This window comes from Acartia tonsa, chromosome 12 (assembly GCF_053477335.1).
Source record: "Acartia tonsa isolate MP-2025a chromosome 12, ASM5347733v1, whole genome shotgun sequence".
Classification (NCBI taxonomy): domain Eukaryota; kingdom Metazoa; phylum Arthropoda; class Copepoda; order Calanoida; family Acartiidae; genus Acartia; species Acartia tonsa.
In genome coordinates this window covers 26,904,179-26,929,306 of record NC_137271.1, presented here as the reverse complement: position 1 = coordinate 26,929,306, position 25,128 = coordinate 26,904,179, and the positions used below count along the sequence as shown (strand labels likewise).

The 25,128-nt window shown below is 30.1% G+C and overlaps 1 protein-coding gene across 4 annotated transcripts in view; it reads right to left on the bottom strand.

The window, feature by feature from the left end:
• The window catches only part of CycG (cyclin G), an 81,931-nt gene that overhangs the window by 38,299 nt on the left and 18,504 nt on the right, over positions 1-25,128 (bottom strand). For 2 of the 4 annotated variants that reach the window (XR_013884973.1, XM_080180378.1), the window contains exon 1: positions 14,685-15,802. The exons of the other annotated variants lie outside the window; for them this stretch is intronic. The gene's annotated coding sequence lies outside the window, so the exon portion shown is untranslated. Of the gene's footprint in view, positions 1-14,684; positions 15,803-25,128 lie in introns of those variants that run through there. 4 annotated transcript variants of the gene reach the window in all.

Sequence of the window (25,128 nt, the reverse complement as noted above, 5' to 3'; positions counted from 1 at the left end):
CCGACGGTCAGTCACTAAATTGTCTTGATGCAACTTTACAAAAAGTAATCATAATAATTATCAAACAGACAAGTTCACAGTTTCAAATCTTTATTATTACTGTGTCACTGTTTACTGTTATAAAATTAGGAGAAATAATGAATGACTACGAAAAGATGATAGAAAATTGAATTCGATTTTAAAAAATCCACAAATCGCTGAAAATTAATTTTGCTCATTTGGGTAGGTATTGAATGAACACTTTCAAATTTCACAGCTAACATTATAAGTTATTGAACTCTCAAAATATTAAAGAAGTTGCATATCTCATATGTTTGCTTCTGTGTGCTGTTTAAGATCTATGTAACTGTTGGATTGCCTGGGCTAAGACTGTATTTTTTAAGGTAATATGATTTATTTACCTTTTCTGTATTTCTTTTATCATACCGGGATTAATGGTTGTTTGAAAAATTACCTAAAATAAAAAAAAATGTTTAATAACCTATATTTTCTTTTACTTATGTGGATTTTAATGTTCCTGTTAACCCCATTTACCCCTTTTTCCCCTTTAATGTCTAACCCTCTGGTAAATTTTAATCATAATCGAACAGGGATAAAAGGGATAGAATATTATCAAAATCTTCATTTATCCTCTAATAGTAGTAGGCTATACTTCTGCCTATATTTCAATACAGAAAAATTGGGAATAAATCTGAAGATAAATGGAAAACCCTATAAGAAAAGAAACGTAAAAAACAAATATAAATTTTTTTCAAATAATTGTTGTTAAAAAACAATTGTTAAAATTTTATTGAGGCATAAAAGAGCTTGGCCTTTTCTACTCATGTCTACTAAACACTTTAAAAACATGTAATAAGAGAGGAAACAACTATATTTCTGCATTTTTGGAACAAACGAAGCACTTTCCATTTCAAATTCTAGCCACTTAACTAATATCAGAAACAATTGATATCATTTTCGTACATCCCTTTATTCTTGGGTGTAAAAACAGGTAATTTTCACCAAATTGCTGCATCTACACTTTTTCTACCTATGCCTCGCCTCCCATCAATTTTTTTCACTTTTTGCCCTAAAGCTCTTTGCTTCACAAAATTAGTATTTCTGTCAAACAACAACAAAAAATCATCACATTCATTAGGAAAATCGTCTAAAAGTTAAATTATTTGGTAATTTTACTAAATATTTTAAAAACACATAAAAGAGGTCAAGAACCAGTTTGACAGATTCATATGTTTTAAGATAGTTCCCTTAAATTAACTCATAAATACCCAAAATTCATTTTTACAGAATTTCTTTGGTAGATTGTTCAAGAACCAAAAAATATTTGTTCAGTTTGTGTGAACACTCACAAATAACATATTCAAACTGCACATACTAGCAAGTGCAACATATATTTGAAAATGCAGGGAAAACCAACCACTACTTTAAGTTCACCCCTCTCCCCCATAAAAAAAACATTTAAATATAGAGCTTTCTTTAAAGTTGGAGACCAATCAGTCAAGCTGTTTTAATCACCTTACTGACACACAAATACTATTAAAAAGCTTTGCAGTTATTGGACAAAATCTTACTTGGTGTACGTGTACATATATTATAGACTCGCTGCATTATACAAATTTGCATTAGATAAAGGTAATATTGAAACCACTGGTTCTGGCATTATAGGATCCTTTTAGTAATATGACATTTATATTTTTTTTTTCATTTCTAATTTCAACTTAAGAGACAGAAAAAACGATAAAAATGCAATATCTTTTTAAGACACTCGACGCCCATCCCCCTGAAAAAAAGCCCCAATCTTTAAAGCTTTCTTTTATAGAAAACTTAGCGGTCAAGTGGTTTTTGAAATCTTACTGAGCACAAACACGCAACCAGAATGCTGTTATAGGTAATCAAATTAACATCAGGCCTCCCTGATTCCAAATTATGAAAAAAGGGAAAACTTTATCTTCATTTACCTACCCCTGATTAGCATCAATAAAACATTTAGTTTTACATTATTCTATGATTTACAGAAAAACTTTACTTTTGTCACCTTAATTTTAAAATCATGGATGTAAAGTGGCTGAATATTGAAAACAATTATTGCACTAAATCTCAACAAAATACATCAAAACAAACAACACAAAATAAAGGAAAATAGATAATGAAACAAAGAATAAAAAGAAAGAGATAGAGTTGAGAGACAAATTTGAAGGGAAGAGAGAGACATAGAAAAAGAGAGAGAAAGAAAAAGAGAATAAGGGGGAAGAGTGAAAGAACGATGAAAGGAGAAAAAGTGAAAGAAAAGAGAGAAAACAAAAATGAGAGATAATTAGAGAAAAAGAGGGAAAAAAGAGAAATATTGAGAGAATGAGAGAGTGAGGAGAAGTAGAAAGAGAAAAACCATGATCTTAGGGGATAAGACAATGCACAATTAATTGTTATTCGTCCCAAATTATGATAAAGTATTTTACCCCTTTTATAGATTGAACTTATTGGTTAAAAGATTTTGATTAAGAAATCGTGGTTATAAAAACTTGGTACACAATTTACAGTCCAATGGCCCCTCCCTCCCTGAAAATAAAGAGAAAGAGAAAGATACATAAAAAAGTATAATGATATTTTTCTAGGAAAATGATAACATAAAGTTTTAAATTTTTACATTGTTGAAATTAACAATTTCTAATTCACTTCACGTGAAGAATAAATTTCAAATAAAATGGCCAAAAACCTTGTTTTATAAACTTGTACTGATAAACAATATAGATTTTATCATTATTAAAACAGTTAGAATCAATTTTGGACTCAGCAACTCCATAATTAATTATGTGTGTATATTTTATCTAAAAAGGTTTGATTGGTTATGAAACTGATAAAGTCCAAAGTTTTCAACCAATAATTTTAATCTAACGCAGGAAACAATTTTGTTTATCATGTACATATACATATTTATCGTCCATTGTCTTATCCTTCGCTTTAAACGACAACAGCAATTCTAAATATTTAAACTTCTACTTTCCTATTAAAAATGTCATCCTTGTTTTAAAACAATACTTTAACTAGAAAGTTTGGGATAATTTTTTATTTGAAATAATTTTATCAATATGTTAGAAGGTTATTGTTCTGTATCAAAGCTACTCTATAAGTTTTCTTGTAAATTAGTTTTAAAAACTTGATTTATAGAGGGAATAAGAAAAATTAAAGAGGTTAGAACTGTTTATTAATAAAATAATCCATTTGGTAAAACGCAGGTAGGGAGGGGTCACTGGGCTGTTTAATTACATTTCCAAACGTTTTAACCACTAATTTTAAACTACAGAAGGGGTAATTTTGTTTACCATCATTGATTCATTGGGGATGTACATAGTCATGTCGGCCATTGTCTCATAGCATTAGATTCCTGGGTAAAACGGTTAGGTAAACATTTAAAAATTTTGATTACTTAAGTTTTTGTGCCACTTCGAAAGCTGCCAACGGCCAAACGGCTTTTTAGCTGCACAGCTTCTTTCCCACAGCAAAAAAGTCATGTCTAGGAATCCCAATGCTAGAGAAAATGCGCGTAAAAAAAAACTTGGCACGCTTACGTGCGTTGTTATTGAACTAATACCCATATCAATAGAAACAAAGAAACTGTAAAAAGTTTTGGGTTAATCATAAAACTATTCACAAAAACATAATTCAAAGACCTTTGTTAAAAAGTAGTAACCTAAAATAAACCTTGATTTTGTAAATGAACAAAAACTACAAATATTATCAGAGAAATTCAAAATGATGATAACATGCATAAAAAGCGAATTATCAAAAAATAGCCCACGGGTTTAAAATTTGTATTATTATTTTTTTGATGGGGGGGGGGGGGTTCGCCACATTTTTTTGTGTGAAATTTCAAAATAAAGGGTTTCAAAGGTTTTTTTTGGGAGGGAGGGGAGGTAATACCTCAAAAACTATAGGGGGTGAAATTCTTATTACATACAGACATGACCTAATATTAAGTAGCTTCGCTACTAAAACTGCGCAGTGAAATGGCATTTCGCCCAATTAAATAAAAAACTTGGAAAATGTTACAAAAACAAGAGGTTTCTTTTTTCACAATATTTAAAGAAGTTTTTAAAGCGGAATACGATTTTTTGTACATTTTTAAATGTAGAATGTTCGTATGTCTGTCTTTAAAAAAAAGGTTTGCCATTGACCAATTTTATTCTTCTTTTTAGAGTAGATTAAATAGGTATATGTTTCAATTTTGACAACAATAATGAACACAGTAATAGTGTCTGACTGATTATGACGTAACAAAAAAATTAGCCAATGAGAGGCCACTATAAATTTTACCATTGGTCAATAACGGCCTCTCATTGGCTATTTTTTTTGTTACGTCATAATCAGTCAGACACTATTACTGTGTTCACAATAATAAACAAGGAATATATTGTTAATTTTCTAACAAACTGATTTAAAAACAATCCCTGATTATAGATTAGCTGCGCTACTTGTACATATATTCAAGTAAAAGTATGTTTTGTTATAATTGTTAACATCACGGATGACAACATCCATAAAAGCAAAGCTCTGAAACGGTAATACAGACGAACAATAACTCTTGTAGATTGTCAGAAATGAATATACAAAATATGAATATACAAGTTTTGACAAAATTATACGTAAATTTGTTGCAAAACTTCTTAAATACAGAATTCTGCTTAACGACACACTGACATTTTCAGGACTTGATTATATAGATGCTTCGCTCTAAATATTGTACCTTATTGTAATAGGAATCAGTAACCCAAAAATCAGATCAATTGGATGATTTTATCACACAAAAAACTGTTGTTAAAAATCAACATGTTTATAATGGACGTACGGACATTCTGGTAACGATTATAGAGTTGTTACGCTTTCTAAATCGTACCTAACTACTACAGAAGTCACCATGCAAAGTTTGAAATCGATAGGACAATTCTAACATACCTAAATTAACGAAAAAAGCTATCCGTTACGGACGTACTGACGGACGTACGGACTGACCGACCCTAATTATAGAAAAGCTTTGCTTCTAAAAATCTTTTTTACAAATAGGGTCAACTGTCCGTTCTACAGTAACGGATAGCATTTATCGATATTGTATGCATGTTAGTATTGTAAAATTAATTTCAAATTTGGTATGATGATTCCTGTAATAGTTAGGTAGAAACTCTATATTCATTACCAGAAAGTCCGAATTCTGAACAAGATGATTCAACATACTTATCCTCTTGATTTTTGGAATTTTGATTCCAGGGTTGATAAGGTACAAAGTTGTCTAGTGAGGCATATCCATAATCAAATATTAAAATAAAAATGTTTTACAAATTTAATAATGGCTTCCCAATAATAAATATTAAATGCTATTAAATACTCTAAAATTGTTTTATGTTCGTCTGGTTTGTTAAGCTTTGCGTTTATGATGTTGTCATCCTTGTTTTTTAATTAGCTTAAATGCGTAAAAGCATTTTGGGAAAAATCAGTCAAAAACACATCTCAGACATTTTTCAAAAGTTTTAAAAAGAAGTAAGTGGCAAAAGAATTCTACAACTATTGTAGATTCGTCTGTTCAAAGTTTGAAAATTACAGACATGTATCCCAAAAATATTTTGGTCGATTTAAAAAAAAAGTTGTTATAATTTACTTATTTGATAAATAAACAAAATATGTACATCTGGTTAAAAAGACTCCTGTCTTCATTATTTACGTGTTTGGTTAAAATTTAAAAATGTACGTAAGCAATTCTAGTAAATTTATTTAGAAATTTTAAAAGCAATAAATTTCAAAAATTCTTTTACAATGAATTAGAATCAAATATGTAAAATTTCTGCTGAAATTTTGATGTTTATCAAATTTCAGTTTTAAAATATAATTTTTAGATTTTAGCAGAAAGATTTAAAAAATAGATTGATTACCTATAGGATGTATCATTTAAAAAAAAAACATTTTTAGCATGGCTTAGAAACCGATTAATATCCGCTGGATTAGAACCGGTTCTCAGCCATACTGAAAAATGATGTATTGGATAATATTGCATTCAATTTTCCATGAATAATAAAACACAATTATAAGATGAAAACCATTTTTGTTGGGCCCGAAAAAGCAGTCTATAATATGATGTGAAAAATAACTATTAATTGACTAACTAATTTATAAAATAAAATAGCAAAAATATTGTTTTAAAACCACATACTGTGAGAAAAGAGACGAAATTTGACCCAAACAAAAGTGACCTAGAGACCGTCGCTAGCTATAATCGTCCGGTCAGCTCGTAAACACCCACACACACACTCACACACACAAACAAACACACGCACACAAAGAATGAAAGAGTTGCGTCACATTTTGTTTTTAGCAGCCTTGAAATTTAACATAAATTTAAGGGTTATAAGGTAAGGTTATAAAAATCATTAATTTTTTATAAGCAAGGATAGCAAACAATTATATGATAGAATTAAATAGGTTGAACATAAATTAAAAGATGAACAAATGTTTTGAAAAAGTCAAATTGTTGTAAATTATATTATTCGACTATATAAAATGAAATAAAATTTTAAATTTCAATAGCGGAGCTACTTTATAATAAAGAAAGAATAAACAACTGGACGTTCTACCCTCCACCTCATGATAAAATTTCGATTTCTACTTAAATGAATTTTAAAAAAACCTATATTGCCTAAATTTTATGAAATTTTTAAAATATGGACAAAATTTTCCTTGTTTTATTTAAACTTGAAAGAGCATACACAATATTCATTAGATTAGAAAGCAGACAAGTTTTTGTTGTTGTTTTTACAATGTTTTGCTCAATTTATGTTACTAGGCAGATCAGCTATAAAGTATATGAAATCTAGACCTGCTGTCCACCAGTCTGACCGCCAAAATAGTAGCCCGTCTCATTTTTGGTGTGATACCAAAACAACCAACTCTATACTGAGAAAATTATATATAAAAGGTTTTTTAAGGGTGCTTTATCATTATCCAATGTCCATTCCAATTCATATGATATTAACAAAAAAGGATTCAAATTTTTCGCTTTTTAAAATTAGACAACACAGTAATTTTGTCAGAACATATGTCTGTTTTTGAATAATACTTAAGACTACAATAAAATAAAATATTCATTAATTCCTTGCATTAAATTTTTGTTAAATCTTGTGATTAATTATATTTCTTTTAATTCCTTTTTAATTTTATACGTTGGTAAAACTTCTTAAATCAATATACTACTAGGTACCTTATTTCACAATAGCAAGGGAAGTTTTCCATTTTCAACTTTTGTTTTTTAAAATTTTTTTTTTTTTTTGGGGGGGGGGCATTTTTTTCTTGGGAGAATGGTGTTCTCTCCAGTAAAACAGCTATGAACCTGATCTATGAGAAGCTCCATAGTAAAGGTGAACCATATCGGTTCAGTGGTTAGCGAAATCATGTTACTTCTATGTAAGAATTTGTCAACATTTCAACTATGAAAATGATTCAAAGAAAAAATCCTGTTAAGGATTATATGATCCAACCCTATTAAAATCCCCAAAGCCAGTCCCTTGTAAGCTTGACCGATAAAGAATGTTTATTTCCTGTCAAAAAAAAATGTCAAATGGCGAATGAATATAAAAACTAACTTAAAAACACAAGAAATAGAGCGAAAGATAACCTTTTATCTACTTACAAATATTTCACCCCTTTTTTGAAAAGTGTTTAGATAATTTTTGCTTAGACGGACAAGTGCAGAATTATTTTACCACAAAATCTAAAACAAAATCAAATTTATAAGAGGGATATCCCCACCATTTTGGAGAATACTTAAAAAATTTAGGAACAAGGTTCTAAAAGCTATAGAGTGGCTATCAAACAGTTTCAAATGCAACAACTTTCAATTTTACTTGAAAAGTATTACCTCAAAGTTTTCCCTTTTTTGCGTTAATTTTTAAGATAAATTTTGACCAATCCTTTATTGACGTTCTTTTAATACAGCAAATAATTTCAATTAAAAATAGACAAGAAATTGAGTCCAATGAAAGTAGAGTAAACATTAAACATAATGATACAAAGTTTTTGATATTTATATTTAGAACACAGTAATAGTGTCTGACTGATTATGACGTAACAAAAAAAATTAGCCAATGAGAGGCCACTATAAATTTTACCATTGGTCAATAACGGCCTCTCATTAGCAAATTTTTTTGCTACGTCATAATCAGTCAGACACTATTACTGTGTTCTTATATTTATATTAATAGACAACAAATATATATTTAAGGCAATATAAATGATAAACTTGTTTTATATAACAAATCAACATATTATATAGCTAACACCAAAAGCAAATTTGTGTAAAATTTTAGAAACATCTACGATATTACGACGTTTTGAATGAGTTAGTCAGCAAATAATTTGTTAACAAAAGCATTTGTCTGCAGTAAATAAACAGACATTTACTTAGAGAATCAAATATATTTTAATTATAATTATATCTAGTTTTTGACAATAGATTTTAAATACATAAAAGTCATGTTTTTGGATAATCTTACTAGCAACATGTATGGATGGATATTAAGTGAAAAGACAATGGAAGATGAATTTATTTACAGTGTAAACCCCAGAATGTACTGTATACTGTATACTGTAAACTATAATACTTTGTGGAATAGTTTGGAGCAAGAGCGTACAAGCTTTTTTTATTTTTTTTTATGGGGGGGTGGGTAGAAATTAAAAAATCTAAATTTTGGGGGGGCCGTTCAAAATTAATTTTTTTTTTGGGGGGGGGGGGTAATCACCCCTTTTACCTCCCTCATTGGACGTCCTTGGTTTGGAGATTACTGGCTTGTATCGCCCGACTAAGAATTTATAAAAATGTTTTATGTTATTTTTTTTTTATAAAAATCATTATATAATGACAAGTAATAATTATGACCTAGAGACTGTTTTCTTTATAAATATTAAAGAATAGGTTTGCTCCTTTGATGCAAATAATTATAGCATATCTTTAAAATCCATGGACAAGGGATGATAAAAAAAAACAATCTAATCTAATAAAAGACAAAACAGTTTTTCCTGAACTTAAATACTTCTTTCCGTGGGCTAGGAAGGAGTCGCATTGGTTTTCTATATTTATCTATAATACAAAGTAGCTTGATGTCTGTCCGTCTGTCTGTCCGTCTGTCCGTCTGAAGCTTAAGATCTCAGTAACCGCTGAACCGATTGGGCTCTACTCTTCAGGGATTATACCTACTGGTCCTGTGATGGTTTTAAGCTATTTTCCTGGGGCGTGGGAAACCCCCAACCCCCCAAAAAACTAAAAAAACCACCCCCAAAAAAATTTTTTTTTTACATTTTTGGTAAAATCTCAGTAACTGCTAAACATATTGGACTCTACACTTCTGGGAATATACCTACTGGTCCTCCAGTGGTTTTAGGCTATTTTCTAGGAGGGTGGGACACCCAACCCCCCAAAAAATAAAAAAATCCCAATTTCCAAATTTTTAAAATTTTTCTTATTTTTTTTTAACAAAAACCAGTAATTGGGTTAGGGGAACCCCACTGCACCATGGGGCGAAGCCCCCCTGAACTTCCCCCCCCCCAAAAAAAAAAAAATTTCACCCAAAAAAATTTTTGGGCTTTTTGTAACTTTTAAAAATTTACATCTTTAAAAAGTTGTCGCAATTATAGGTATTAAATAAAATTTACAGAGGAAAGTTTTTAAATTTTGTGTATACGGTGAACAACATGGGTTTAATTTTTACGAATTGAAATTTTTGTGCTAACGACGACCTGGGTTTAATTTTACCAAAGAGTAATTCGGCAAAGAATAACTTTTTTGAAAATATAACTATAAAATTATTTTGGAGGGTTGACTTTCCATTACCTCAAGGGGCGAAGCCCCTAGAGGCTAGGGGCGAAGCCACTAGTATTCTATATATCAGTTCGTCTGATATTTATTTAGAATAAAAGAATTGTTATGTCTATTTTAAACTTGAATCATGAATCAATTAGGTACAACTCTATAATCATTACCTAAAAGTCTATAAATCCATGTAAAATATGTTAAGCTAAAAACTTTTTTCATGGGATATTATCAACCTAATTATCTGTTATATCAATAATTATTCCTGTAACTATTAAGACTTATGTTATTAGCGGAGCATTGTTATAAATAAGTCCTAAATTGTAAGTATGTCTGTTTTTAGCATCCAGTATTTAAATCATTTTTTGTGTTGCTACCTCACATTTGTCAATTATTGTTTGTCTATCTAATTAGTCGAGCTTCATTCCAATGGATGTTTTCATTCCCGTTTTTAGATTGTGCCTATTTAAATATGTTCATATCCTTGGAAATGATGCAAACTGTAGAATTGCATTGAATTGACAAAGCCTTTTACATTTTAATTACTGTCATTATATACACAGATTCACGTTAAGAGAAACAAGAATAAGAATTTTATCATTAGCGCAGATATAACAAGCAATATTTCTTTGGTGTTTTCCTTAAATTTTAAAGCGATAAATCGAATGATAAAGAAATTTGGTAGATTCTTTATTACTAACCTAGGTGAGCGGACCTAAGCCTGCTGGAGCTATACCTTTGGTGCTTTAACCAGGCGTGACTAACCTTTATCCAATATAACCGAACCTAACCTAACCTTAGACAAAAAAAAAATATCCTCCACTACTTATTTAAATCTAATTCATGATAGGTTTGGAGTTTCTGTGCTCGCTAGTCTTTTAAGGGAAACAGCAGATTTTTTCAAAAAAGTATTTTATCCATTTATTTATTAAAGCATTAAAATTTACACCTGGTAGCATCGTCCTATTTATTTAAAACCTTGCATATCATTCTTTTAAAGATTATCTTAAAAATGACGTTCTTCAACATTATTTAACGACATTTTTATTCTATAGGTAAATTATATTTTTAAAAGGGCTGTGAAGTTATAAGCAAATCATCTCTATAAATAAGTCTTAAGTATCAAACACGACAAAAAAAATCTCGCGCATTTGGGGCAAATAAACGAGACCTACTTATAGCAAAGCTTCGTTATTAAAAAGCATAATAACAAGAAATAATTTGAACAAGCTATGAGAATTCACAAAGTAAAAAGATAATTATGTTACGCACAAAAATTTAAAAAAAGGTAGTTTATACTAGTACATAGTAGTAGATATGACGCATTACGCACTTCAGGGACAGATTAAATGCGTCCTCTCATTGTAGTAAAAAAAAAGAAAATTTACAAAAAGAACATAATTGTAGATTATCTCAATAATATAAAGTAAAAAAGTTTATCAATATTTTAAGTTCTATTCTTTTTTTAGTTTATTTTGCATTAGAGATAATTCTCAAAAAGCCTACTGTATATTTCTTTTCAAAATTGGCCAAAAAATACATTAATGTATAAACACTGCGTAAAACTGCGTAAGATTTACGCGTACGCTGGAAGGCAAATAATAATAAAAAGAAGACTAATGACTGTTCTTACACATGAACAATAACCAGAGCAGAGATATTTTTAAAATAACTTTTTTTCCAGTATAGCTTCGAAACTGTTAATATCCGCTGGATTAAAACAAATTCTCAGCCATTTCTAATAAATAATGTATAGCATTGGCCCCTTGGGAATAACAAAGCTTATTTTATTCTTAAAAATTTTCATTTTTATATTCGCGGAAATATGTCTTTAATACGATGCGATAAATAACTAATCTAAACTTTTTAAATATTTACGGGGAAAGTAAAAAATGTTTTTTTCCCCTAAGCTACGTGGCCTGGCAATATTTCCACAGGATATTTTTATGGGAGAGAAGAAAACCATGTACACCCCCCCCCCCAAAAAAAAAATGGGAAGGATTATCTTCATCTTATTTAACCTTCAAGAAACAACCTACTAACAAAAACCCTGTGTATGCCACTGTAAATTCTAGGCTTTCATATTATGCCTCATTTCTTATATTTTTCTTTTGTTGAGTATAATTATGAACAAAATGCTATGAAGAAGAAATTTAAACTAAAGTTTTTGTGGAAACTCCTTTGTGTATATGTTGTTGTACCATAGATTAATTAAATTTAGAGAGATTTGCATTGCAATTTTTTTATCAATAAAACCTAATAATTATAGAGTTCTGGATGTAGAGTAACTTTAAGCAAAAACAATTATATACCTAATCAGTTTTAAGTTTTCCTTCTGAATTGCAATTGATACCTATTGAAATATTATAAATTGTTTAAAATTGATAGAACAAATCTATCATTCATAAAAATATCTTTAGATAATATGAAGCTAAAAGGCTCTATTTATCCATGTTTTACAACTTTATGTCAAGGCAATTCAACATTGGAGCAAGCAACGACTATAAATTAATTCATTAAGTGTCCTTCGTTTAATAAAAATGCTATCTTTTAATTTTTGATTGCATTCACTTAATGCAAAAAAAACTTGTTTTATTACAAGAATAATTATTTTTAAGTGGCAATTCTTATAGAAAAGTTTAAAAGTAGTAATGTTTTTTTGTTTTAAGTAAAATATATTTGATTAGGTCTTTTAGAATTTATGATTTACATGAAAACGTTGTCTTTGGGTGTTTTTAGGTTATTTTATAGGTCCCTTCTTTTTTAAGCCGCTGGCCTATGAGCTAAGATAAAAGCTGCTGGTTATTAATCACACCAATCGACATCACTAATGTGGGCACAATATCACTAAACTATCAACATGACGATATTACATCAGTCATGACCACTAATTCTTGAAGCCATTCAGTCGATAAAAACTATTAGTATTGCAAATTGAAAAAAATATCAACAGTTTTTACATGGGACTAAAACCTAAACTAAGCCTTTTATACCTCACCTTAAGAAATCTTTTTTAATGACCAATTTAATTTACTTTAAGTTATTTAGGATTCTGAAAATACTATAAAGATAGAGCTTTACTTTTATTTGAAACTTCTAGCCCCATAATTGAGTATTCAAAAAAATATTATTCAGTTGCTATTATAAAATGACGAAGTCTTAAAATTAGATATTTAATATATTAAACCTATTATACATACATCTCCTTTATTTTAGCAAAGCTAAGCCTAAACCATAAGGAAAAAGGATAAGAGGATGAATACTCACCCCTTTTTCATGGTAAAATACTACTTCCCCATCCCTAAATTTAGAAGCAGACTAAAATCAAAAGCCGCCCAGGGCTTTTTGTAAGTCAATCATAAATAATAATGTGAATAAAAAGAAAAGCGATATTTAGCAAACAGCCGTGGGCGGTCAGAATCAGCTGAATGTTCATTATGAAAAAAATATCCCCCTTTTTAGAAATAAAAGGATTCATCTTTCATGAACAATTTTTTTTAAATAAAAATAAAATTCTATGTAATTTTTAATTAAAACATCAAAACGAAAATATCTAATCTAATATTCTTGCCCTAAATATGGAAATAGTAAAAAGTAAAAAAATATTTTTTTTAGTAATTTTTAATCCTCCCATTTGAAAAGTAGTGGAATAGCAATAAATTTTAGCGCGGCAGCAGCGCTGAGTAGGCCTCTAGGCCCACTGCCCATTTTCGTCTTCTAGTTGCTTCGATTCCTCTCTTTTATTTTTTTCTCTATGGCCTAAACGCAAATAACTAAACACTTTAAACATCAATTAGAATCAAAAAGAAATCAGAAGGAGGAAAAATGGGATAAAAATATTTTTGTGGATTATTTGCGAAATTTGTGCAAACATCTATTTTTGCCAAGTTTTCCAGTTGGAGAGACATATGCACTGTTTCCGAGTGTATATAAGGAAGGACAGGGATATAATTTCTCTAGAAATTGGTCAATGCAAGACAAATTAGGCTTATTTCCAGGGAGTTTAATGGATATGACAGTGAGACAATGGAAAATATATTCAATATACTCCCCCATATTTGCCAACGTTTGTCAACTCAAATTAAACACCTTAAATAGAAATAAAATTATATATATTTTCTAAAAGTTAGAAATAGATATAGAAAATCTTTTTTTGTTTACTTTATACATTTTTGTGTGTACCTTTTCATTGGGTGTGTCCTTTAGTTTTTACGCAATACTTTCCAGAAAATGTAAAGTTTTATAAATAGTCATGTGCCTTAAATTCTGTAAAAAAAATCTTTTTTTTCTTCTTATTTTACCTAACTGCACTTATGTAGGTATTACTTTCATTTTGAGAAATAAAAGCTAACATGGATAAAGGTCCTGGGATGATTTTTGGCCATTTTGTTTTTAAATTTATGTCTTTTGGGATGGTTTTAAGCTATCCTCTGCACCCTTTCTCAAGCTTTCAAAACATTCGAATACAAAGCCTTTAGTTGATAGAGGCGAAGCCAAAAACCGTCTTTAAAGTGTGGTTTATAGTACGTCAAACGGTCAGACTCTAAAAAGGTAAACATATATAGGCCACATCCATCCCATTGATTCTGAACAAAATTACAATCTTAAGTTGAAAATTTTGAACACTGCTAGTTTAAACTAGTAATTAAGCTTTAATAAAAGTACCCAAAGTTTTAAGCCAGCAAATGAGAGAACATGTAATACAATGTATATTATCCAATGTCCTCTCCCTCTCATGGTTTCTCAGGCCTATATAGGTTTCTTTTAGATAAGTTGGTTCTTAAAAATTAGCCCAAAACCTGCAGTAGACAATCTATGCTTAATTTTTTATAAAAATTACCTTTATAGTAGTTATTCTATTCAAGAATTGTCTTTTTCGTGAATACTGCTTTGTAACTGTTTTTTTTTTATTGCTTTTTAAGTCACAAATTTTCACGTTGTTTTTTTTCTATATAATTAAATGTCTATAACGTTTTCACTTATTTGTGTTTTTAATAATTAACAAAAATAAAATATAACTTAAAATTAACTTAAATATAATAATGCCGATGTAAAAATGCAAATTTAGAGGTGTAAAAATAGAATATGAATAATATAATAATAAATTTGTTTTTATTTTGAGCTTGTTGAGTTTAAACTGAAATATATAAAAATCTACGCATGTTCAAAGCATTTCCAGATTTTGTTTTGGAAAATTTTATTTTGTAGATTTAAATTTGGACTTTAAAAAAACATAGCAATGATTTCTAAATTTGTGATAAAATTTTTACTTAAAAAAAGTTTTTTTAATCTACAAAACTACGCAGTCCCTAAAACACAACCCCCTTAGTTGTGAGTGACGCAATAGATGCGTATATCATATATATGTAATGTATATATTTTGTAAAAATTGGGTTAAAATATAATGTATATGAAAAATTAAAATTAGCTAAATTAATGACATATAAAACTGTTTTAAAGTACGCTAAGACATTCAATAATGACTAATAAATTTTCTTTACTTATTGTCCAAAAAAAAACTTTGCTAAAGGCATTTTTTTGTTGAATTCCTAGACAACCTAACTTTAAAATTTGGGCCAAGGCGTGGACGGTAAAGTGCACAGAAGGGTAAAAGAAAAGGGGCGTGAGTGAAATATACTGATAACTAGTTTAAAGGGACGAAATTATTATGGGGTTTGTGAAGTGATGGGGAGGGGGGAAAGAAATTAAAGAAAATATTATTACACAAATAAGGGTGTAAAAAGTATCGTTAGGGACAAAGAAAGAAAGAAAGATGCGTCAATGAAATGTATACGCATAAATTTACCTGCTAACAAAGCGTTTGTTTAGGATAATTTAAAGTTATTACGCATCTGCTTTTTGTTTGTTTGATTTTTGCAATACACAGACAGACACTTGCAAAATTAACATTTAAGCAACAATATTTAGTAAGTATGATAATGAATAATTAATAAATCTCTGAAAAAAATAAATATTTAAATATTAAAACAAGGATAACTATCAATGTCAATAAGTAGAGTACCTTAAACAAACAAAGTTGAAAGAGAAATGTTAAAAAAAACCTGGATGACAACATCCATAAAAGAATATAGGCATATAAGAATTGTCCTATCGATTTTAAAATCAGCAGGATGTTGACTGCTGTAGCTAGGTATGATTTAGAAAGTGTAGAAACTCTATAATCGTTACCAGGGAGTCTATTTAAATCATAGAAAAAATGTTTATGAATAAGGATTTCTAGGACAATTAAGCACCTTATTCAGAGCAAAGCCTCTCTATGATCAAATCCTAAAATGTAATATGTCCAAATCAAGCATCTTACTAGTAATTTTGGGACAGATTTGCACGAATTTTTGTTTAAAATTATTGATATATGTCAATTGTCTATGTTTGCTTGTCCGTCGAAACAGCTTAAAGAGCCTCCAAAAAATGAAGTCATACAATACAAAGTACCAATGATAGGCCAGTATAAATTGTAATTGACCAATGGTAAAATTTATACTGGCCTCTCATTGTTCACTTGTATTGTATGACGTAATTTTTTGGCGGCACTTTACGCTGTTTCTTGTTTGTTGATCTTTTATGGATGTTAACATCCTTGTTTTGATGTGAATCATAAATATAAATCACACGTTTTTGTAAGTCAATGCCGTTAATAATTGATAAAACAAACTAGCTATTCAGATTGTGGAATGAATAGGAATATTAATAGAAATTAAATCTTAAACCATGTTTATAATTGAATAATAATAATTTAAAAAAAAAACTAATTTCTTTGCGAGGGATTGTGGTAGAAGGGGGGGGGGGAAGGGGAGTTTCTGGGAGGGTACTTTCTTTTTAAAAGCGAAGCTTTTCTATAATTAGGGTCGGTCCGTCCGTCCGTACGTCCGTCCGTCCGAGATAGATAGCTTTTATTCGTTAATTTAGGCATGTTAGAATTGTCCTATCGATTTCAAACTTTGCATGATGATTCCTGTAGTAGTTGGGTACGATTTAGAAAGCGTAGCAACTCTATAATCATTACCAGAATGTCCGTACGTCCATTTTAAACATGTTGATTTTTCTACTTTTTTAACAACAAATTTTCAAGTGTATTAATTATCCGTTTGATCTGATTTTTGGTATATTGATTCCTGGGACAACAAAGAACAATATTATAAGCGAAGCAACTCTATAATCAAGTCCAAAAATGTAAGTATGTCCATAAACATTATCCTACAAATTTACCTACAATTTTGATTCGACATTCATACATTTATGTTCCGATTTTTCAGTTCAGATACTATACAAGTGTTAATGTCCGTTTGTCCTACCGTTTCAGTGCTTCGCTTTTATGGATGTTGTCATCCTTGTTTTTGTAGAGAATAAACAGTTTTCAAAAATAATTACAAGGAGGAAAAAATTGATTTAAACAGCGATTCGCTCATCTATCAATCACAGGGATAAGGGATAGGAAACCTGGCCATTAATTAGGTCCCGGCCTAGATTCTAAAGGGATATTGCAACTATTACAAATTACTATCAAACTGGCGGACGCTCCCAAGTAGCTATCGCTCTAAACCAATTAGAATCAGCCTATTTTTAACAACCAATCACCAATTGGCGAAAATTTTTGAAGCAGACAATTCTAGAAAAAATAATGATTTCGTCTGCTACTAAAAAATAAATATAAATGGTGTTAGATCACATTAGCTTAATTATTAAATCTGCTTAGAGTTCAATATTAAAAAAGGGCCATATAGAAAAAACAAAAATAACGGGATTATTTTTTGGAAAGGAGGTAGCTACGAATTTTCATTTGGTAGTTTATAAATTAGATGTTGTATTTTGAATTTTAAAAATCTAATACGGAATTGATACAACACCTCAACCCTAATATATGTACAATACACAATACAACACAGTACAAATATATCACTAAATGATAGTATCCAAAGAATACTTGATAGAATGTTACCCAAGTGCATATTAATTTATTTATTTTGAATTTTAATTAGCAATGAAATTTTCAAATAAAATTTTTACTCATTAATAAAAATGCAAATAATACAAACTAAAATCTGTCTGAGGGAAACCCAACGATAGCTTTCTGACAGTTCAAATTACCAAAGTAAAAGATAAAAAAAATTTGGGAAAGAAAAAACTTCATTTTAACAAAAGCCATTAATATATAGGTTTATAAAAGGTTATGTTTTTTACTTTAAACTAGCTACCTGAATTTGATTCTATACTTTATCTACACACACACACACAGCTTTTTTATTAGCGTTTTATACGAAGCACTGCGCCATCCCAAAACTGGTTTATTAGGCTAGAAATAGGCCTAGGCTTGAAATAGGCCTGAAATAATATTTTCCTACGTTTCCCATCCCTTATCCCTGATCAATCATCGATTAGATTTTAATTTAGATTTTCTGGAAATCTTAATTTGGGATTTTTAATCTAAATTGTGAAACCATTTATAGAATTATTAGGATGATAAAAATAACATTTTTTAGGGTAGCCTTTAAGCTGCTTGTAAGCCGCCATAAAAGAATTCTTGGCTGGCTGCTGTTGATTTGTTAGTTTCTTTGATATTTGGATAAATCTGTACTTGTTCATTTCTATTTTCCAAATCTAACCCTAATATCAAGGATATTTACGCCAATAAGTAACGAAGCAACGATATCATTTGTGATAAAAAGAGAGAAAAAACAGTTTCGATATTTATATTGTAAATACTAAAATATCTGGATCGCTGTAGCTCCTGTGATATCTCAAAAATGGTCAATTATTTTCAGAAAAGTTTAAAACCCCTTCAGGATATAGACACGAGAAAAATGTATCTTCCCCAATTTCTCATCTTTAAAATTACAGAAAGAAACGCACCTGAATCATAGAAAAGTTGCGCTACTAATCAACTAAAAAGGTATCTAGTTACCAAAATTTGCATTATCCTAGCATAATCCTTTGACATATGATACATAAAAGCCGGATAAAACATAATTTTTTCACCAGCTGAGTTACTGTAAAATCTGTTTTATAACAAGGACGACAACATTCATAAAGCAAAGCCTATTGAGCAGCTTATCGCTAAATAGATTTAAAATATAAATCTCAATCCTGAAAATGTTACCTAATCTTTTAATTAAGTCAAATTTGCATTAAATTGCTTCGGGGTTTCCCAAAATTCGCATATGGACCACAAGTAAAACTTAAAAAAAAAACTATCATATGCTTAATTTAGGTTAAGGGTTTTCTGTTGTTCCAAAGAAGTGCGAGTGAGAGTACCAATTGTTTTATTTTTCAGTATTTGCTGAAAGAAAAATTCATTATTTTTTTAGAGGGGGGGGGGAGGCTGGGCGGGATATTTTTTTCTACGGACGATTTCTCTTGAAAGAGTATCCATGTTATATGAGAAGCTTCAGCGTAAAGGAAAATCATATCGGCGAGCGATACAAATGAAATCTAACACTGACATTTATTTACATACCAAAAATATAAAAAAAATTAAATCAAATATTTCATATTATTATACAACAGAGCTTTAACATTGAGAAAAAACTATTATTTTTTCAGTTAAAGTAACTTTGAGATGTTTTGTTGTGTCTCTGGCATTAGCTAGAATTTTCATTGGCAATATCTGTTTTCTGTTAATCACAAAAAGTAAAAAAGACGTATATTCAAGGTTTTCCCTTTCACATAATCGTAAGACATAAAAGAGCTTAGACTGAGTAGAAACAAAACCATTTTTTTCATTTTTTAAGAAAGAAGTAGAGTTTCTGTGCTCCCTAGGCGCTTTGGGGGAAAGCACAGAAACTGTTGCAGACTTCTGACAAATTTACAAAACTTTAATAGAACTATGGTATTGGATATATTATTAGTTGAATTTTACACCAGAATTTCATGTTCTCTAAAAAAGTGAACCACGCAGAGGGCTAAAATAACGTTTCCCCCTTTAACTCTCCCCTCCTACTGAGTGAACGAACTGGCCAAGCTAAATTGACAACAATTTTCCCTCTGTCATAATATCCACATATATTCTTCATTCATTACCATGGTAATAAATTGAAGTTATGATTTAGTCATGCGTAATTATTTATAAATGATTCCACCTCCGAAGATTTATTTATGAATCCAAAGGTTTAGTGAATAAAATTTAAATAAATGAAGAAAAACTAGAAATTGAACCTTGAAATGAAACCAGATTGATAAGCTCTCCAAAAATACACATGGAGCTATCTTTTTCGCGCCTTAAACCTCTTTTTTTTACTCTCCCCCTCTCCCTCTCCACCTTTTTGGTTCGTCATAGTAACAGCAATATTTTTTAGGTGGTATACAAAGCAGCAAAAAAATAACAATTGGTTTGTGACCCAGAGAGAGAGAGGGGACAATGAACTGTTTATTACAATAGTTTAACAATACTAAGACAATAATAACATTTTCTTATTTGTTGGCTTAATAACTTTGGGGACTTTAATGAATTTTAATTGGTTGAAACGTTTCATTCACTAATTTTAATCTGAAGAAGGGGTAATTTTGTGTATAATCATTTCTCGGCCATTGTCTTATCCCTTTAGATCCGTGTTGGTGACCGACCATTCTCTACATTAAATAACAATCTTTTAAAGTCTTACATCAAGCTTTCATGAAAAAAAGGTAAAAAGATCCAGCAATTTGCGAGATCTTAAAGATCAAATACAAAAATTTTAACAGCCTAACTCTTTTAAATTAAAAAAAATACAAATTTGAAATATTTAGGCACTGTCTGTCTTCTTTTCGGAAAATGTATATTTTGTCAAATTTTTTATTATCAGATTTTAAATGAACACCCTTGTAAATAGTCATAGTCTAGAAGGCCTATAGTATATACATACATTCATACAGCCTGTGTGGCTAGACGAAAGTCATCTTTGTTATAGGTGAGCCATAAAAAAATTACCACATAAAAAAAGTTCTTACTTTTTTTATATACATTAAATTTTGAACATTTAACATTTAAGTTATGATGTTTAAGCTAATTATGGACATGAACAACCTTTGGTTGGAACTCTAAACTGTAAATACTATGGTTTGTACCCGTTAATGAGCCAAGATATGCCACCTTGTTACTAATAATCATTGGTATGAGGAAGGTTTGTTATCTATGACGCAGTTTGAACAAGGCTCGAACCCTAAACCCTTAATTCCAATTGTTGTTTAAAATTATATTTTTTTGAAAGTTACTATTTTCTAACCCACCCCCACCATCCCGCCAAGATTTACCCTTTTCATATGGGATAGGGTGATACATTCCATAAAAAGATTAGGATGTAAAACAAAGTAATTTTTATTACACTTCCAATATCTTTTAATAAAGCAGCTTTAAATACATCAATGAGAAAAAAAGCTTATACATTTCTTATTTATAAACACTTATGAAAATGGCTATAAATGGAAAATATTTTACTTGCTTTTCAAATATTATTATCAGATTTTTTCAAACCAAATAAATTTGTTTAATTACCTAATTTTCTTGTTTCCTTTATTTTAAATCTAGAATACAAGTTCGAATCCATGCCCTTTCATCGCAGTCTAAAAGGCGTGGTGGGATGGTAAGCTGTATAATAAACATGGAGATGGGTAGTTATTCTAAACATTTAACAAATGTAGTACATGATATACAAACATTTTTAACAGAATTATAAATGTGCATATAAAAAAATATTTTTAGAAAAAATTATTTTGGTTCAGGTTAGTATTAGCTATTCAAGAAACTTTTGAACAATTTTGAATAAGTTATAAACTGTTTTCCATAAGATTTATCAATATCGCTAAATAAGGGGAGAAAACGCAACGTAACAGCCCTTGCCAATAGAGCCCCTTTTTTCCCAAAAACTTTTTTATTTTAATTTTTCCAACAACAGCTTTCTTACATAAGAGAGTGATGTTTGTGTAAGTATTACAGCAACTCTAACTTTAACTTGTAAGATGCTTAGCTACTCTATAGTTATGTATACTAGTGGCTACTTTCCAAAACCAAATTTAGATATGAAAATTAAATAGCCTAAAACCATCCTTAGACCTATAAAACAAACTTCCATAAAATGGAGAACTCAATCGGTTCAGTCATTATTGAAATCTTAAGCTACAGTTAAAAAAACCTCACTTCTTAATATATTAAGATATGTATGAAACAATCATGACAATACTAAGTAACAAAGCAAAAAAATCATGGATGGAAAACGGATAAAAAGAGTTATAGATCAGATGTTATAGGTATAGAGAATCTTAACAAAAAACTCACTTTTCCCTTATAGTGTTACGGTCTGACGGACAGTTAGACAAAGTAAATCATAGAATAGCTTCGCTACTACAAATATGCTCATTCTCAAATAGCATCTTAAAATAGTTCATAAATATAAAGAATTTTTAACAGCGGCAGAATTTTGACAATGCACCTGCTTCAAAAATATCTTTATTGATTTTAAATCCAGGGTTCGGAAGCCGCGCCTCAGCCTCGCATAAGCCTCAGTTTTAAACCTGCTTGTGAGCATAAAAAAAAATTTCAGAAAGAAGGATTGTCTGCTAAAGAGCAGTTTTATACATCCAGCTGAATTTTATAGTGATAACATGAAGATTTCACTGAGGCTTACACGCGGCTTACGCGCGGCTTCCGATCCCTGTTTAAATCTATTGCCGTTTTAGATAAATAATTGCTTCGCCCCTAGCCGTAGGGGGACAAAAATGACTCCAAACTGACAAAGAAACATAGATAGGAAAAAGAAAGAGATAGAGAAAGAGAGAAATTGAAAAAGAAAAAGAAAGAGAGATTGAAAAAGATATGATAATTTGAGACAAAGAAAAAAAGTTACATAATTGTTTGCAAAGCATAAATCTTAAATATAATTGAATACTAAATTATTTCAAGCGGAGTTACACTTTAACTCTCTTTGTCCGTCAGTCTGTACGGAAAATTGATTTTCATGTCGGGTATTAAAGTTGGTTTTCTTTGATTCTGAACATCTCACTAACAATTATATTGAATGGCTCTTTATAATAGTAAAGCTTCATAATGGTCTTTAGGATGTCTCATATTTAAATCTAAGTCTTGGGATGGTTAAAGGTTTCTTATACAGATCACCTAGATGCTAAGGGCGCAGCCAATAATAATACATATTACCTATAGAAAGTTGATTTCACGAATGTTGTACAAATTTTGCATCCATAACCCTCGAAGTTTCGCTATTCATATATGTTGTCATCCTTGTTATTTTGAGTAATTGCATATATTTTCAGACAAGGCATAAAATAGAACGGCTGTGTTCATAAGTAGCGCAGCAATATCAAACTGCCAAACTTCTTGTTAATAATGTAAATCTTATGATCAGCAATGCTATAGAAAAACATTTAATTGCATCAAACGAAATAATGAATAATCCTTTTAAACAGATTTATAAAAATAATTGAAAGGTTAGAAAAAATATTAAATATGTGTTTATACCAAATAATATGCTTTTCAGAGAAGCTTTAGCCAAATTATAATAAAACTAATACAATGTATATTTTGCGGCAAAGAAATTTCTTATACACAGCTATCAGAACACTTGCCAAGCCAGCATGTCAACATAAGGAAAAGCAAATGCAAAATTGTTTTGTGCAATGTTTACTTTATATAATCAAGGTTTGCAACATTCATAAAAGCAACTCTTAGCAAATCAGACAGGAAGACAAACCAACAGTTACAATTATAGAGTGTTGGTACTTTCAATATTAAATAAATCGAAAGGAAGGGTGAGGGTAAAGTCTCTTAAGCCTAAGCTCTGCGGGAGTCCCTAACCTTAGGTGCCCTTACCCTGTAGAGCTACCTTGTGGGGCTACCCTGTGGGGCTACCCTGTATCTAATTGAACTAACCAGACCGTAAGTAAGAAAAAACTTACCTCCCCATAATTTTCTAAATATGTTAAAATAAGGATGAGTGGGAGTAGTTCTGTGCCCTAAAAGTACTTTGAGGAAGAACACCAATCGCAACAAATTGTTATCTCTATCTATTAAAATTATCTACTTAAAAAAAAGAAGATACATTTTTTAATTGTGTAACAAATGGTTATTAAGTTGCAAAAATATTCTAACATATCTACAAGAAACAGACATATGAATGCGAAGAAAAGCCCTAAATGTAGCGCAGCCTCGCTTTTATCTTAAGGTTACATAAGTTCGAGCCTCCCGCAATGATTATATTCATACACATTTTGCAACAAATATTGCCATAATATAGATTTAAATCATAGATAGTAAGTAAATCAATATTTTCTAAAATTTGGATATGTCTGTCCGTCCGTTTGTTATTGACGGATAGTCAGTGTCCTTTAATTAACCTGAATTAGACATTTAAAATCATACAATCATTATAAAAATATTGATTTCTTTCCTATTAAGAAAAATGAGATCCATCCATGATTTTTTTTGCATCATGTAGTTTTAATCCCTTTCTTCTTTGTATCATTTTTATGGTTGCCAAAAAAAATTAGTTTGTTACAAATACATGATTTTTATAGAGGCGGCCTCTTGGGTCTCTTGTAGTGGAACGAGAATTGTTTTTCATGAGTGATTTTCTTAGGAGGGTAGTGGTACACAGCCTCAAAATAGTTTTAAACCTTCCCTTGACCTATGGAAAGCTTTACTATATCAGTTTAGGTTTCTTAAATAAATAGATTATTATTAAATGGTTTATCAATTGCAAAAAAAGTCATGTTTGGAAACTGTAATTGAAGCACATTGTTGCAAGCATAAAGTTGTGTTTGAACTCTGATTAGAGCACATTGCACATTGTTGCGAGCATAAAGTTGTGTTTGGCAACTCTGATTAAAGAACATTGTTGCAAGCACAAAGTTGTACCTGGCAACTCTGATTAAAGCACATTGTTGTGAGCATAAAGTTGTATTTGGCAGTTTAGGTTTCTTTAAAGCACATTGTTGCGAGCATAAAGTTGTGATTGGCAACTCTGATTAAAGCACATTGTTGTGAGCATTAAGTTGTAATTGGCAACTGTGTTAAAAGCACATTGTTGCGAGCATTCAGTTGTATTTGGCAACTGTGATTAAAGCACATTGGAGCGCCATTTTGGTTTTCAACATCTTCACACAACCTTAGACTGGATGACATGCAAAAAAGCAAACAATCGTTTTTAATAAAAGGAGATAAGACGTTTGTCTGTTTGTCCCAATATGTCATACTTTCTGCTGGACTAAGTAGGTTCTCCATTATAAAGAGCATGTTAATTTTTTTGAGGGAGTAACCGCGTTGAAAATTTATTATTTTGCAT